The following is a 14,800-nucleotide window of genomic DNA, read 5'->3' as shown; positions in this document are numbered from 1 at the left end:
AAGATAAAGTACACATCAATGGAGTTTAAAATAGCAAAACAATAGAGAAAATCAATGGAACACAAAGTTTTGTCTTTGAAAAATTTAATGAAATCAACAAAGCTCTAGCAGGACTGACAAAAGTAAAAAGAGAAATAAAAGGCATATAGATTGAAAACACAGTAATAAACCTGTTTCTATTTGCAGATGACATGATTGCCTATGTAGAAAATTCCAAGGAATCTACAAAAAGACTTGTAGAATTATTAAGTGAGTTCAGCAAGGTCACACGCATAAGATCAACACACAAAAAGCAATCAAATCTCTATATGCTCACAGTGCACATGTGGAAAAAGAAATTAAAGACACAATACCTCTTACAATCATTTCAAAGAAAACGAAATACCTAGGTGTACACTTAGCAAAATGTGTACAGTATCTGTGTGCTGAAAAGTACAAAATGCTGATGAAAGAAATCAAATAACACCTAAGTAAATGGAGGCACTACTATGTTCATTGGTTGGAAGATTCATCTTTACTCTTCAACATAGTAAAGATGACAATACTTCAAACATTGATCTAGGGTTTAATGTGATTCTTATCAAAACTCAGCAAAGTTTTTGTGGGCAAACAAGATAATTTTAAAATTTACATGGAGAGGCACAGGCCCTAGAATAGCTAAAACAATCTTGACAAAGAGGAATAAAATCTAAGGAATTATGCCACCCAGTATTAAGCCACAGTAATCAGGATAGTGTGGAATTGACAGAAGGATAGACACATAGATCAATGGAACAGAATAGAGAACCCAGAAGTAGACCCACACAGATATGCTCAACTGACTCTGACAAAGTTGCAAAAACAATTCAATTGCAAATGATAGCCTTTTCAACAAATAGCATTGAAGCAACTGGACGTCTATATGCCAAAAAACTAACTTCAACCTAAATCTTACATGTTATACAAAAATCAACTCATAATGGATCTTGGACTTAAATGAAAAAGGTAAAGCTATTAAAGTTTTAGAAAAATCATAGGAGAAAATTTTCAGAATTAGGGCTAGACAAAGATTTCTTAGACTTGACACAAAAAGCACATTTCATAAGGAGAAAAAGTGGATCAATCGGACATCATCAAAATTAAAAACTTTTCCTTCCTTGAAAGTTCATATGAAGCAGATAAAAAGACAAGCTACCGACAGGGAGAAGATATTTGCAAACCTCATGTCCAACAAAAGACTAGTTCCTAGACAATATAAAGAACTCCCAGAACTCAACAGTAAAAAATTGAACAGTTCAATTAAAAAATGGGGAAAAAAGAAACTGAAGAGGAGATATTGATGGTAAATAAGCACGTGAAAAAATGTTCAACAGCATTAGCCAACTGGAGTATGCAAATTAAAACCACAATGAGATGTGACTTCACACCTATTAGAATGACTAAAATAAAAAAGAAAAACGGTGACAACACCAAATGTTGGTGAGGATGCCGAGAAACTGGCTCACTCATACATCGCTAGTGGGAATGTAAAAATGGTACAGTCACTCTGGAAACTGTTTGAGGGTTTATAACCCAGCAACTGCAGTCTTGGGCATTTATCCTGGAGAAATAAAAAACTTTCGTTTACATGAAAACCTTTACATGAATGTTCATAGCAACTTTATTTGTAATGGCCCAAAGTTGGAAACATCCAAGATGTTTTAAACAGGTGAATGGCTAAACCGTGGTGTATACACCCCTTAGAATACTAAGCAGCAATGAAAGGTGCAAATTATAGATGCACACAAAAACTTAGATGAATCTCCAGGGAGCTGTGATGACTGAAGAGAGCCCATCTCAAAAGGTTATATACTATATGATTCCATTTACATATAAGTTTTTAAATGACAGCATTTTAGAAATGGAGATTAGTGGTTGCCAAGGGTAAGGGACAGGGTGAGGTGGTTGCCAAGGGTAAGGGACAGGGTGAGGTGGGGTGGTGGGTTGAGGTAGCCACAGGGAGGTGGGTTGGGTTGTGAAAGGACACCAGCAAGGATCCTTGTGGTGACAGAAATATCAGTGTCTTAACCGTGGTGATGGATATGTGAACCTAGACGTGTGCTGAAGTTGTATAGACCTGTACACACATATATGAGCACTAGTAAAACTGGGGAATCTGAATGAATCCAGGTGAGTAGATTGTTCCAGTGTCAACATCCTGCTTGTGGTATTCCACTACAGTTTTGCAAAACGTTACCATTAAATGAAACTAGGTAAAGTCTTCACAGCATGTCTATGGGGTTTTTTTTTAATGGCATAATCTACAACAATCTTGATAACATTTCAATTAAAAAGGCACGTTTCCTCTCTGGCAGGGCACCCCATTCTGAAAGGAAGACCCACTACCTGTCGAGGCACCAGCAGAAAATGACCAGTTAGAAAATACAGATTTTTGATGGGTTACGTGGAACCAATTTTGTCCCACATATTATCACCGATTCCCTCCTGTAGCTGGTTCTGTTGATACATCCTCCATCACTCTTTCTGGGCACAGGCACACCCAGCACCAAACAGAGCACAAGAAGAAAATATCTCGGGACATTCAGGGGGAGAGGGATACTCTTCAAAGGACAAGTGAGGATCAGGCAGTAACCTATAGGCTTTATTACAGTTGGAAACAACTATACAAGTCACACCCCACTTCCTCTCACCTACAACAACAGGCACTCAAAGGTACAACTAAAACACACACAGAAGTAACAAAGCAACCCTAAGGCTGAATGAAGCACAATTTCCTACCACAGACAACAGGGAGATGCCACTTCTGCTAGCAAAACTCTAGTAACTTCTTCCTCCTGCCTATTCAGTGGGCCAGTAGCATCGGCGTCTCCTGGGAGCTTGTTAGAAATGCAGATCTCAGCCTTCACCTAGACCTACTGAATCAGGATCTTCATCTGAACAAAATTCCACCTTAAATTCCGAGAAGCACTGTCTTAGTAGCAATTTCCTGATGCTCTAACGTTAATAGATTCCATCTATTTCCAGGTGAAGTTTCGTGAGTCTATTACAGCTAAAATAATCGAGAAAGGGTCCTTAAAATCCACTCAGGGGAATGTGTTACCGAAAACTCTTTACAAAAGATCCATTTTAGTTTTTCCTTAATGGCTCTTTATGAAATGGCTGGAATTTTGGGATGACCTAGCAGCTTGGCAACCTCACCTGGCTCCATCCTGAAGGCAATTCATTGACTGGGCAGGTGTCTCTTTCTCTTGGGTCTTTGAAGAGCCCCGAGCTCAGTTGAAGAGGACTGTTCTTTCCAGAGAGGCGCTGGGCTCTGGGACAAGGGTATATAGATATTACCTAATAAGCCAAAATTGAGGTACTAATTCTGCCTAATTTCTAGACATTTCTAATGTTCTATAATTTCCAGCTTCTGATATAATTAACACATGACCTTGTTTTTTCATCCTCCCCAAGTTTCACTATCCACCTCCTCATCAGAATGATTCATCCTGATCCTTTCTATTAAACCTCTAGAGAGAGAGAGGTGTCAATATTTTTAAATAAATTTGTTTATTTATTTTATTTTTGGCTGCATTGGGTCTTCGTTGCTGCATGCGGGCTTTCTCTAGTTGCGGCGAGCAGGGGCTACTCTTCGTTGCGGTGCACAGGCTTCTCATTGCGGTGGCTTGTTGAGGAGCACAAGCTCTAGGCTCGCGGACTTCAGTAGTTGCAGCACGTGGTCTCAGTAGTTGTGGCTCGCGGGCTCTAGAGCGCAGGCTCAGTAGTTGTGGCACACAGGCTTAGTTGCTCCGTGGCATGTGGGATCTTCCCGGACCAGGGCTCGAACCCGTGTCCCCTGCATTGGCAGGTGGATCCTTAACCACTGCGCTACCAGGGAAGTCCTGAGAAGTGTCCATTTTTTTTTAAAAAGGTATTCTGGGCAGTGTTCTTAGAAGCACCCCCATTTCTTAACCTGACCTCTGTCACACTGTTTTAAAATCAGCTTCTTGTGATATTTCCTATGATTTCAGTTGGTGTTCAGAGATTTGATACTGAAGAAAAAGAAAAAAGCTGATGCTTTTTTTCCAACAATAAGCTTACATCTAAAAAAGAAAATGCATCGGTCTGCTATAATAAATCCACTTTGCAAAAGAACTACATACTTTCTAATTATATTTCTTGCAGTTATAAAAGGAGCTGGGAAAAAGAGTTACCAGCCAATAGGTGATGGATATTGACCTGGAGCTAAAAATACCGCAGAGCTGGCTATTATATTCAATTTGCCCTTTTAGTGGGCAGAGAGTACAAAACAAAGATAGGTCAAGATAGCAGCAGTGGGAGGCCCCCAATTCCAAAGTTACTTGATTCCAGTAATCAGACTGAGGAATGAAGACCAACCTCTGCCTGAAGCAATATTTTTATTTCAGTGAAAGGAAAAAAGTTCTGTCTAAGCAGTCTTCCCCTGTGAATCCACCCCACCCGAGACACCTTGATCTCACCACCAGAAGCAAGGAACCTATTTAGAGCTAATATTTCACAGCTTTTGGGCACAGGTGGGATGTGAGTCCTCCAGCCACACAGTGTGTTTATGCCTGAGGGGCGCTTGGGAGCTAGCTCAGCAGGTATTTGTCCCTGGTGTGCAATGATTGACCTCCTACCAAGTACAGACATTATTTAGATGTACCTGGCGTGAACCACTTTACCTGCTTCAGATACAAATGCAATTGTTTCTGTTATTTTTCCAAATTGATGCAGGGCTGCACATGCCCTAATTAGCTGAAAATCAAGCATTTTACTTTTGAGTCCATAAGACCAAACCTAGTCCCACACAAATTATCTAAATTTTCTCCATCCTGGGAATGTCATTCTTTTCCAAAAGTCTTAACTTCCATTGTTGGACCACACAAAAGAACTAAACTTCCAATCAGACCAAGAGTGATATGTCTGTCTTTTCCACAAGGGGTCGCTGTTGGACGCTGGTGCTGCATCGTCTGGTGGATGCTCATTTACTGCTGTACCCAGATCCCAGCAGGTGCCACCTGGCACCCCTGTTCACGTTCCAAGTTAATGGCTCTTGGTTCACGGTCATATTCTTCAGCAACGCTTCCCAACCATGCCCTTTACAGTGTGTCATAACTAGCTCTGCTCTGCAAATCCTCAGAAGTGTGCAAATCTCATGGCCTCGAGAAGCACTAAGAGAAGCTTAGTTATAAAAATGCAGATTTCCAGGGTCTCCCCCAGCATTTTATGATTCAGGGATTCGTGTGTCAGGGATAAAAGACCAGACACACCTTTCTAACTGTTACATGAAGCCTGTGGAGGCCGGTTCTGTGCAGACCACACTCTGAGAAGCCCTTCTTGCCTTACGACCTGGTGGGAGCCTAGTTTACCAGCCCAGACTTCCTTCCTGTCTCAGGAGCTCCCTGTGGTGTCTGTCTTATTCTTTACTCTGTCCTGAGAGTAGCTCAACGGATTTTGGGGAGCACGGGAGAGGGATTGACAAACTTGTTAACTTTCACTTAAACCAATGTAAACAGTCACACAAGTGGCATGGTCAAAGTCTGTGGCTTCATGGTCGCCCCGTTCTGGTCAGCAAGGCTGCTCACTGACACCTCCTAGACGTGAACTTTCTGATAAATGACAGGACTAGGTTCGGGTGGGGTCGTAGGCCCCATTCTGGCCACTGAGTTGTGAGCAGAAAGGCTGTGTCGCCTCCAGGCCGTGCGTTTGATTTCTGGTACGAGACCCTCCAGGCCCCCTCCTCCTGTGACACCAGCATAAGCGACATCCAGGAGGGACCGAGCCTGAGTCTAAGCCGCTGGTCAACGCGACCTGTGATGAGAAACATCCCCCTGATTGTTTCTGTGGCTGAGACTGTGGACTGCTTGTTACGCAGCATAACTGAGCCTATCCTAACTGATGACATGCCCAGATCTGGAGACCAGGGCAGGCCAGAAGTTCAGGATCTCAGTCCTGCAGAATGGGGAGTGGGGCAGGGTTAAGATCAGGCAATAGCGATCAGTGCAGGTGACCGGATGGGTTGGTGTGTTGCAGGCAGGGGGCTGTAGCCAGCCCCACAGGGTGTGTGTAGACAAGGGGCCAAAGAGACCCCTTGTTTCCTCCAGTCTCTCCAGCCAGCTGGCTCTGCCTTCAAGCACCACCCAGGCCAGTCCCAGCTCCAGAAATCTCTCTCTTTTTCCCCTGGAGGGGGCCCCAGACAGCCCTCCCCACTGAGTCCTTTGAAAACCTGTGTTCTGACGAATCACTTAATGGGCAGCTCCTAAGGTCAAGTTCAATGGGACTGAAAACAGTCAATAATCCAGGGTTGAAATGCTGATGCCTCCTTTTGCGTCTGCCTGTCCTGTGCTACCAACTCGAGGCACAAACACTCCACTGTGTGCGGAACAAGGGGTCCTGGGGGTGAGTGGTGGGCCTCCTCCCTTCTGGGTTGTCATCTTTCCTACTTCATCCTGTCCTACTGCCTCCAGGAAACTGGAGTTCTCATGTTCTCTTCCTTTTCATATTCTCAAGCCCCACCAAGTCCTCGGACTGAACTCTTCAAGCCTTACCTTCCTCCTGGGCAAAAATCAGGCCCATCCTGTCTATCTCCCACAGTCACTTCAGCCACGCTCGGTGAAGCACCTGGAACTCAGAGGAGCCTCCTGAAGGAGCCTCGACTTTGTCCCCATGGGTAAAGGACCCAGGGCTCAGGCAGGCCTGAGCATCCCCGTGGTTGCTGCCCCTACGGGCCGCTGAGGGCACGGCGAGCACATGTTAGAAACACCCTCCTTTATTCCAGCTCCTTGGAGCCCTGCCCTGAGTGTGAATCCTGCCGCCTTAATGATTCACTAAAGCTGTGCTCGGAGCAGGCTCATCAGAAGCTAGTCAAAAGAGAAGTTTCTCTTTTCTCTTTTTTTTTTTTTGCGGTACGCGGGTCTCTCACTGCTGTGGCCTCTCCCGTTGCGGAGCACAGGCTCCAGACGCACAGGCTCAGCAGCCACGGCTCACGGGCCCAGCTGCTCTGCGGCATGTGGGATCTTCCCGGACCGGGACACGAACCCACATCCCCTGCATCGGCAGGCGGACTCTCAACCACTGCGCCACCAGGGAAGCCCCTCTTTCCTCTCTTGAAGAAAATGTTAGGAAATCCGTGGCTGGCCTGCTGCTAATGACATGCCTGAATGCATTTCTCTTCAGCCCTGGAAGAAGCTTGCGAACTCTGTTTCTGCACTTAAACCAGCGTCAGGGGCAAGAAATGCCCAGAAATTCCAAGGCCCACTGTTGCACGTGCTCATTGAAGTGAGCAACGTTCCTCTTCCTAAAACATATAATTTATTCCTTTGTGTTATTCAGTAGCTTTGAAAATTCTACTTAAACACCCGTTTTCATTCCAAATACCCTCCTTTTGGAGTCAACGAAACTACAGCTCATTATCTGGCCTAATTTGCATGCTGCCCAGTTATATACCTAGCAATACAAAACACAAGAATACAAACGTTTAGCGGCAAACAATGATGTTAAGTCTGGAATAAACAGCTTCCTTTATTTTTATCACCAATGTAATTCTCTATCTTGTTGCCAGACACCAATAGGAGAGCAGATTCGTTTTGGACAAGGGAGTTATAGGTCTTTGGGGGACTCTTTTATCCCCTAAAGCTTCACACCAGGGAGAAGGCGTTTAGACAAAGAGCAAGTTCATGCAATAGATGATACCTTTTGTCTGTTCATTGGAAGTTCAGGTTGCTCTGTTGCAGGAAGGGGTTTTCTTGCTGGCAGCTTTCCGGTTTCCAGACCTGCAGCCCTGAAGACTCTGGAATGTGAGGGCAAGGGCATGCTTTGCTGGTTTGAGCTGGGCATTCGCTATTGCAACAAAAAATAGAAATGAAGTTTTTCCTCTGCTGAGAGCAAGGACAGTAAAGGGGACCCTGAACAGGCTAGAGAAGAAACGTAAACTGACCTGAGAGTGTTCATCAATCCTCGTTTTATTTTAACTGTTACTAATCTGTAGTGTCTGTGACTAGATTTGTCCTTCACAAAACTAACCTGTCACCCCTAATTCTGTGTAATTTACATCCTGCACCTGGTATTTACTCTCCCTGTAATCTCTTGCAGCAAATCACCCCTTGTAGCTGTTTGCATTTCAGAAAAGAGGTCGCAGGCGGATAGCCCAGAGACTAACAGACCCAATTACCGGGCTGCCTGACGCCAGCCGTGACTGTTTTGAAACAATGCAAGAAGCAGCAGGATGCAAGACCTTCACCATTTTGATCCTTATCACTCACTTCTGACTGTGAATTCCCCCTGTAAGAATCCCTGTAATTCCCCAGGAAGGGGGGCACGGTTCTTGAGGCCCTAGCCTGCTGCGTCTTCCCTTTGCCTGGCAGAGAAATAAAAGCCTCTCTATTTCTCTTCCTCCGAATCTGTCTCCGTATTTCTATTTGGCATCGGTGCACAGGGAGCAAGGGTTTTGGCAACATAGCTGGAGGAGTAAAGGGGTCAGAAGGGTGATTGTCCCTGAGCAACCAAGCAAAGGACAGCGCCTGCCTTGTATTCCCACCCACCGACCGCCATGGTGAACTTGGGAAGCTGGCCCTGGCCCTCTCCTACCCCCTCACTCCCACCGGAAGCCCCAGCTCACATCCCACCTTCACAGCCTGGACCCTGAACTCACGTCGACACAGCCTACTCCCATTTCTTCCTCCCCAATCTGTCTCGCCAGTCTCCAGCTCCAGCACGTTCCAAGCGTCCGTGTTCTCCAGGCTGGCTACCCCCCTAGGAGCAGCTTGACAGGAAACCATCCATCCCCAAGGCCCCTCACGCAACAGTAGTGTCTGGTTTCCCATCTCACCTGGGTCCTCAGTGCTGCTTGGCAAATTGTTTCCTCTCCTTCACCTCTCTACTCGTTCTTCAGCACAGCAACTGCAGACAGTCACAGCGTGAATGCTAAACAGGGGTATTCACTTCCTAGGGCCGTCAGAATGAATCGGCACACACTAGGGGGCTTAAAACCAAGGGAATTCATTCTCTCATGGAGAGAACGGAAGGCTGGAAGTCCAAAATCAAGGTGTCAGCAGCGGGGTTCCTTCTGGAGGCTCCGAGGGGGAATCTGTTCTGTGCGTCTCTCCTAGCCCCTGGGGGTTCCCAGCAACCCTTAGAGCTCCCTGGCTGATGGATGCCTCACTCCCATCTCTGCCTGTGTTCGCATGGCTTTCTTTCCTTTATCTTCTCAGTGCGTGAGCCCAAATGTCCCTTGTCTTATAAGGACACACTCACTGGGTTAGGGCCATCCTAATCCAGTATGACCTCAACTTAACTTGATTACATTTGCCAAGACCTTATTTCCAAATAAGTTGACATTCACAAGGCCCAGGAGTCAGGGCTTGGACATACATTTGTTTGATGGAGGTCGGGGTGTGGACACGATTCTACCCACTATAATAAATATCTGCCGTTTAGAAACACTTACTAGATTTTAGCTTTTTTTTTTGCGGTACGCGGGCCTCTCACCGCTGTGGCCTCTCCCGTTGCGGAGCACAGGCTCCGGATGCGCAGGCTCAGCGGCCATGGCTCACGGGCCCAGCCGCTCCGCGGCATGTGGGACCTTCCCGGACCGGGGCACGAACCCGTGTCCCCTGCATCGGCAGGCGGACTCTCAACCACTGTGCCACCAGGGAAGCCCAAGGAAGCATTATCTAACCCCTACACTCTCATCAGGTCATTTGCATTTTCTTCCCTAGAGGAAAGACCACTGAATAAGTAATTCTCAACCTCTTCCACCTCATCTATATCACCACTCCCTCCACTCCTGTCACTGGGTACCCATCTCCACCCCCATCCCTACCCCTGCCCGTGTTTCCAAAGCTAGCTGTCCACCTTTGCCTCTACCCCTAATTTCCTGACTCTCCTGAAAACTGACCTGGTGTCTCCTTGATTAAAAATCCACCTGAGGGCTTCCCTGGTGGCGCAGGAGTTGAGAGTCTGCCTGCTGATGCAGGGGACGTGGGTTTGTGCCCCGGTCCGGGAAGATCCCACATGCTGCGGAGCGGCTGGGCCCGTGAGCCATGGCCGCTGAGCCTGCGCGTCCGGAACCTGTGCTCCGCAACGGGAGAGGCCACAACAGTGAGAGGCCCGCGTACCGCAATCCACCTGAGGTACTCCTTGCCTCGAGGACACATCATTCCTTTAAGAACTGCTAACAGGTGAGTCCTCAGGCAGTCAGCCTCCTGCCCCCACGTGGAGACCACCTTCACCAGCTTTCCCAAAGCACCCAGAGGCTCCCCGCACCTCTTGCTCATGACACTTTTACAAATAAATTGCTGCGAGGGTCCATTTTCCCAGCACCTGGCGAGTGTACTGGAAGAATGGCTTCTTCTTGGGGAAGCTTTACTTCTAGTCAGTTTTCGGTGTCACCGTTAGCAGGCTATATTCCTTGGCCATTTCTCCAGGAACCACTCACCAGCACATCTTGGAGTGGGGCAGGCCTTTCAGCTAATTCTTTTTTTTTTTTTTGGCCGTGCTGTGCGACATGCGGAATCTTAGTTCCCCGACCAGGGATCGAACCTGTGCCCCTTACTTTGGGAGCACAGAGTCTTAACCACTGGCCCACCAGGGAAGTCCATTGGGCAGGCCTTTCAGGCTCCTGGTCTAGGCCATATTATACAAGCATTTAGGCCACAGTTAATGGCGATCTGTATAAAATTGTCCAGCAGATTCCTTTGGGTTCTAAAGGCCATGAAAGCACCCCATGAAGATGGGAAGGACTAGGTTTGCACAGACAGTCGGCGGAGGGTTTTAGGTGGACTGTGGACATGGGGCATCTTTGAGGCATTGCAGAGACCAGGGATAAAGGGGGCTGGGTACCAGCAACTGCCAGTTTTATTTCTCCCAAAAGGCAAATAAAATGAGTTTTTGCAAACTGTAACTCAATGAGCTTGACATTGATCCCAGAAATAACTCTGTAATGTACTATGGAAGGAGTAGTTAATGATCCCAAGTAGGGAAACAAGGAAATGTTGGCTAAGCCCTAGTCATTTCCTTCCGTGATGGGGTTGGTAGGGTCTTAAAAGAAGGAGGTGAAGTGGCCCTAGACTCACTGATGTGCATTCTGGTGTGTTCTGTGATGTCATTCCAAGTGCCCTGCAGCCTCCATTCAGCACCTTCCATGACAGGGAACTCATTACCTCCCGAGGTAGTTCATTCCATCTTTTAGCTGCTCAGATGGCAAGAAAATTTATTTTTCCTTCTATTGAGCCAAAATTAGGCACCCTGAGGCTTCTGATTATTGCTATTAATTATTTATCAGTTTATCATGTCGAAGCCATCGGCACCCGCATACCAACACTGTGCTTCTGTCCACTTAGTCTGACATCAAATCAGCAGGGCTGACAGCCACCTCTCTCCATGGACCCCTGCGGAGCATCCTCTCAGCTAAACGCCAAGGCTGTTGACATGTAATAGGAGCTAAGTCATGGGCACCATATCTTTACTGTATTGTTGGAGTTCTTGTTCAACGCAGGATCTGACATTCTCTGTGTTGAATTTTCTCATATTCTGTTAGTTTTAAGCTCTAGCCCAGTAGTTCTTAATTAAGAATGGCTGTCAGAACATTCTCAAAATACAGATGTCTAGTCCTATCTTCAGACTATAGAGGCTGTGTAACACAATATATAGGGTCCACAGGGAAGATGGATATTCTTCTCCATTTGAAGGACCGAGGAACTCAGAACACACACACAGCAGCCTGAATAGATGGCCACTCCTGATATAGAGAAGGTCCTGGATTAGAGGGCCAGGTGGGTCCAAGAAACATAGTTTTATTACTGTTATTCTCATCTTATTGTCATCCTCAAGCAGGTGCATTCCCGAAAAGCACGAGCTATTAAAATTAAAAAGCAGTCAACAAACTAGGGAACGATATTTGCAATAATTATAAGAGACAAAGTTAATAGTTTCATACACTCTGCGTTCATAAGTGTCAACAAGATGAACAGTGGAAACCCCAGAGGTAAACATGCTGATGATGTTCACAAATAACTTACGAAAAGGGAAATAAAAATGATGAAACATATGGAACCAAGGTCACAATGTGCCTGGTAATCAAAGAAATGTAAGTTTAAGCGACGTCGAGGTGGTTTTCAGAGTTGTGTCTTGTTCAATGCTCTCCAAAGTACAAGGCAGTGACTACACGCTGCTTCTGAAAAGCGGACCAGCGGTCATGTCTACTCTGGCGAATCTACCATAAAGAATGCAAATCAACATTCCCAAAAATGTATGCTCCAAATATTAATTTTAACAACAATTTCATAGCTTTTCTAATCATGGAAATAATCTAAATGTCCAAACTCAGAAATATGGCTAGATAAATGATGGTTTATCTCCTGCAGAAAGCTCTCTGTATTTCTACCTCCCCTGGGAGCACTGAGGGTTTCTTGTTCAAATCTCTAATATTCTCAACCTCATGACACTGTGATAACCCGTCTCCCCGCCAGAGTCTGTGAATTCTTCATGACAGGGATGCTTTCCGTTTATCTTTTTGTCCTCACTACCAGCTCAGTGATACCCACATACTCAATAAATATTTATTAAATGAATAAGAACAAAATACATATAGATTATCCTACAACTGTTAAAATAATATTTAAGTATGTCATATAATAAAAAATGCTTATGTGAGAATAAGTAGAACCCCCCTGTATTTGGGGCACCAGCAGAACCAAGAGAAGATTCTAGCTTGAGTAACTTACACAGAAGTCAGAAAGTCTAGAAAGAAGGTATTTAAATGTTGGAAAGTGTGTCTTGCTGTATAGTCTGGTGTTATCTGTACTGTCCTGACATCCGGCATGCAGGGACTTACCTTCCTGTACTCAAGGTGTCTAAATGCCTTTATCTGCCCAGATAGGAGATGAGCGTTCTGCAAGGTAAGTCCACAGAATGGGCTTTGAAGAGAGTTTAGAGTCCCGGTATAATTTCAGGTTTAAAAACCCAGACATGGATGGTGCAGACAATCACTGAAGGGGACTGAGTTAAGGGAGGTCTTCTATCAAGTGTTCAGGAGATCCTGGCATGGTCCCACTGGGCTTTTCTCTGATACTGTTAATTGGGGGAGCTGGGCCTTGCCTTTCAAACTGCATCATGCCAGGGAGTCAAATTCAAAATCAAGTCAGCAGGATACAGCTGCACAGGCTCTGGGGTGGCGGGGTAGTTATTGAATGTGACATAAGTCGTCCTGTTGGTATTTCGTTGTAATTTACCATTAAATTCAAGTTGATGCCAATGAAATAGGACACTGTGACAGGCTAATGGTTTCCTGCCCCATACTGAAGGCAGCTGGAATGTTTATTTTCCTAGCTGGAGACATTGATTCCATGGCCAGGGGTCAATTACAAAGACTACCCAGTGAATTATGACTAATTTAAAAATATTTTGCAAAAACATAGTTGGGTTTGACAAAAATGTGATAAATGTTCACTGAGTCTTTTGAAACACTGAGAATTCTTAGTAGGACAGCAAGAATAAACAGTGTTTCAGGCAAACAGAGAGGACAATGAGCAATTTTCTAGAACCTACCACAAGCTTTAATGAGTCATTGGGATTCCGTAAGATGGATTCACACTTTCATTCATTTTGTTAGATTTGAGTATGGAGGTGCAGAAAAGAACCGGGATTAAAGATGGGCCATTAGAAGACCCAGTTCTCAAATATCTATAGGTCTTTCGTAATGAGATCCTTCACAAGTACTGGATGTGAAGGAAGAAGAATTTGAACAATGATTAATTTCTTTTATTGCTGATATAAAGACATAATATGAATAGACTTTTCACTCTCCCTTCTCATAAAATGTCTATTTAAAACTGCTTCCAGCCAACTTCTACGCTATCTTCCCAGAACCACATAACCACATTCCCCATCCTCCCCCAACCCCAAGCTCTACGTGACTGCACAGAATCACAGGACCCTCTTTTCTGCTGAACATCGAGAATGCCAGGGAATGCTCTCGACACGCCACTTACAACCCACAGAACTCAAGCAAAGCGTCCTTTCGTTTGTGCATCACAGAAGTTCCTGGCGTGTGACCTCCTGATTTTTTCTAGCATGTGATTCCAGCAAACTGACCCATCATGCCTAAATTTAAGTTGCATATATTTCTATGCCCAGAGCCAATTTCCTCTCATTGCATCTTCTGTCTCCTATTTTTTAAAGAAATTGAAGAAGTTACTGCAAAAAAAAAAAGTCCCTTTTCTTTCAAAAGCCGTGGCCAGAATATTTGCGTGACCCGCGGACTGTGATGATTGAATATCATTTTTATCAACAGAGATATATCAACGTTTCTTGACCAATCAAAAATCAGGCTTTCTTATAAGATTTGGAAGAGACATCTGCACTCCCACGTTCATTGCAGCATTTTTCACAATAGCCAAGACATGGAAACAACCTAAATGCCTGTCAACTGATGAATGCATGAAGATGTGACTAATGCCTCTGTCTCTATCACACAATGGAATATTGATTCAGCCTTGAGAAACATGAAAATCCTGCCATTCATTTGCAACAGCATGGATGAATCTTGAGGGTATTATGCTGGGATACATCAGACAGAGAAAGACAAATACTATATGGTACCACTTACTTGTCGAATCTATAAAACAGAGTCCTGGGCTCGTAAAATCAGAGTAAAATGGTGGTTACCAAGGGCTGGGGTTTGGAGAATTGGGGAGAAGAAGTTCTGGAGACCAAAGGCACAGCATAGTGACTCTAGTCAACAATACTGTAGTATTGGGCTTCCCTGGTGGCGCAGTGGTTGAGAGTCCACCTGCCGATGCAGGGGATGTGGGTTCGTGCC

The sequence above is a fragment of the Globicephala melas genome, chromosome 7 (assembly GCF_963455315.2).
Source record: "Globicephala melas chromosome 7, mGloMel1.2, whole genome shotgun sequence".
Taxonomy (NCBI): Eukaryota; Metazoa; Chordata; class Mammalia; order Artiodactyla; family Delphinidae; genus Globicephala; species Globicephala melas.
This window is presented reverse-complemented; position numbering follows the sequence as displayed.